Raw genomic sequence first — 3,779 nt, 5'->3', positions numbered from 1 at the left:
CACTAAAATCTAAAATAATTCATTCATTAAGAATCGTTACTTATTATGAATATGATTCCTTCATACAAGTTTGTCGTTTTTTATTATTAATTATACCTTGGATTATTGATACAAATAAATGTGGAATGTTGATACTTTTTCATGAATTAAGTTTATTTTAGGTTCAATAACAATTTTTTTTTATATCTCAATCTAAGAACATTGTACTAGAAAAATATAAATCTAAAAAGATATACTTTAGCACATAATATTCTATAATTATTTTAAGCCTTAAATACCCGTAGTGTTTTATTATTGTAGCAAAAGTACTTTTGGTTTTGGAAATTAAACAAAGTGTTCATTTCCAACGAACATGGTATTAGACGACAATTGAATTTTCAAATATATATTAATTTTTTAATTCATCGAATTAAAAATTTCTTTATATTTTGATTTTTTTTTTTTCAAAATTACAGTGTTTGTACAGAGGTTGTTTTAACAATAAGTCATACTTATTGTTTGAACTCATCTTTAATCCCATTTCTTCACCTCCCTGTTATAGGCAAGATACCCGAGGTGTTTTCGACCGTCTGTGGCCTGTGTACAGAGAAGCAGAAGGGACTCTTCAAACACAGTTTGGACATCTTCATCCCTAAGCGGCCTGACGATTGGAAGCACATCCTCGAAATCTACGATCCTGATGGCTCCTACTGGCCAAAGATCAAGGAGTTCCTCGAAACTTATTGATTTTCTTCCAAAACATCCTTATGATATACTTTACTAATAAAGCCACTTAATATTTTAGTTTTATTATTTTTCGCATCTTTTCATCTAATTATCCTAACTACTGGTCTTGAATAAAGGGTAGGGGTATGAGAGTTATACAGAAGTATATTTATTTCCCATATAATATTCATGAACTTTATAACAGTATTATATGTCCATGCGGATGATTTGATATAAACAATTTTTAAAATTTAGTAATTTTATAATAATGTTTGTTCTAATTATAAACAAAATAATATTATTTGTACTATTTTGTTTACAATCATGAATAGATACAGGTATTTTAAAGATTAAAGAACTTCTAGATTATAAATATATTTATGAATGTATTACTTATTTTTCTTTATGAAATGAACTATCAACTGTTTTTTTTTTTTAATTTTACATTTTTTTATTGGCGCTCTGAAGGAGATAGGTTCCCTTAGTTTTAATACTTATAGAATATTCCAGATTACATATTCACTTAAGTGTAATACATATATTAGGTATTAATTACTTTTGCTATTACTTATTTTTAAGCTTTGCAATCTTACCTCCTGTAAATATAATTCATTCCTCCACTTCATAGCGAAAACAACCACTTAACAACGTGATGAGTCATCTTATTTATTTAAATCATTTGAGCTCATCGACCATTGTGATAATATTTGTTTTGTACATACGGTTTTCAAAGATAAAAACAAATTTAAATTTCCTATTAAGAAATAAAAACAGTAATTCCTGTACCTTTTTTATTTTTTTCTAAAATTTCTGTTATATTCTTACCCAGCCCAACATTATCTCGCACAAGGCTGTGCACCGAGCAGTTTGTGGGGATGTGCGATACTGTTATAGTACAAGAGCCGGGAAGAAAAAAAGGCAGATATCTCACCCCAACTTTTGATTACTTTAATGAAAACTATGATTAATAGTCAAAATTGATGAGTCTGACAAGTATAGGTAGGGGGAATAAAAAATGGTGGCTGTTTCAAAGCAATAAAAAAAACCTAATTTTTCATTCGGAGCTCTATATTTTAAAAACTAGAAACAACACAAGAAAACCTAAGAGAACGTCATTTAAAGAATAGTAAATTTGCTAAAATATGATCCCTAATAGAAATATTTATATTGAATAGTTTTGGAGATATAGCTTTTTAAAAAGCAACATTTTATAAAAATGTTGTAAGGGACGTACTAAAAAGATCACTAGTTAGTGAATTTATTTTGAAAACTTTATATCTCAAAAACCATTTGACGTACAGATGTCTATTAGCACTCAAATTAAAGCTAGTTTAATGAACTATAAAGTAGTTTATCTTCGTATGAGTAATAGTGTACTTGAAATTTGCTAAAATAAATTGATTTATAGTTGTTCGGACATATTTTCATTTGCCAAATTTATATTCATATGTGAATATCATAAAACTACTACCTCTACGAATATAAGTGTCATAAACTACTTTATAGTTAGTTAAATCTCCTTTATTTTGAGTTTTGGCAGACATATGTGCGTCTTATGGATCTAGAGATATATTTTTTCAAAAATCAAGTATTTTATACGAACAACTAGAAATTAACATTTTGTGAGTTTATTTTGTCATATATCATAAAAATTACTATTCCTACAAAGATAAACATTATTCACTATTTTCTAGTAAGTTTAACTAGCTTTAATTTTAGTGCTAGCAGACATCTGTAGATCCAATGGTTTCTGAAATAAAGTTTTTCATAAATCAAACTTATTGTCCGAACAACTATAAATCAATTTATTTTAGCAAATATCTTGAAAACTACTATTCCTATGAAGTTGAAGGTCATAAACTACTTTATAGTCCATTAAACTAGCTTTAATTTTAGTGCTAAAAGTCATCATACGTCACATAGTTCCTGAGATATAGATTTCTCAAAATAAATTAACTAGTTGGTAGTTTTTAAGATAAGGGTTCTCTATGAAAAATTAATGGTTTTTTAAGGTTTTGAAACCTTAAACTCATCAGTTTTGACTAGTAATTATTCATAGTTTTCATTAAAGTAATCAAAAAATTGGAGTGAGATAATTAACTACTTTTTTCTTCGCGGCTGTTGTACTAAAAGGATATTTAGGATAAAAGGCGTTTGTTCTAAAACCACGTTTTTCGAATTAACCATGTGAAGTTTTGTAAATGATTTAAACAATACGCGAAATTAGCTCTCATATAATTCTTTATAGAAGCCTGGATGACCTCACGAGGACTACTGGATTCCTCAATTTATTCCCTGACCCAGCATCTAAGGTAAAAAGGCCGAATATAAATCCCTCATATATTGTGGTACTAATATTCAATACTGCGTACCAAAAGACAATATAAATAGTTCATAGTCCTAAAAAATTCATTCTAGAAATTTACTTCAGTTACCTAATCCCCAATTTCTGATTACTTTAATGAGAACTATGTATAATTACTAGTCAAAATTGATGACCCTGCCAAGTAAAGGTAGGGGGAATAAAAAATGGCGGCTATTTCAAAACAATAAAAAAAACCTAATTTTTCATTTGGAGCTCTATATCTTAAAAAGCAGAAACAACACAAGAAAACTTAAGAGAACGTCATTTAAAGAATAGCAAATTTGATAAAAGATGAGCCCTAATAGAAATATTTATATTGAATAGTTTTGGAGATACAGCTTTTTAAAAAGCAACATTTTATAAAAAAAATTGTAAGGGGCGTACTAAAAAGATCACTAGTTAGTGAATTTATTTTGAAAACTTTATATCTCAAAAACCATTTGACGTACAGATGTCTAATACCACTCAAATTAAAGCTAAAAGTGAACTATAAAGTAGTTAATGATGTTTATCTTCGTATGAGTAATAGTTTAGTTGAAATTTGTTAAAATAAATTGATTTATAGTTGTTCGGACAAATTTTCATTTCCCAAATTTATATTCATATGTGAATATCATAAAACTACTACCCCTACGAAGATAAGTGTCATAAACTACTTTATAGTGAGTTAAATGTCCTTTATTTTGAGTGTCGGGAGACATATGTACGT

The sequence above is a fragment of the Halyomorpha halys genome, unplaced genomic scaffold (assembly GCF_000696795.3).
Source record: "Halyomorpha halys isolate HHAL.00 unplaced genomic scaffold, Hhal_1.1 Scaffold1195.1, whole genome shotgun sequence".
Lineage (NCBI taxonomy): Eukaryota > Metazoa > Arthropoda > Insecta > Hemiptera > Pentatomidae > Halyomorpha > Halyomorpha halys.
Note: the sequence above shows the minus strand (reverse complement) of the source record.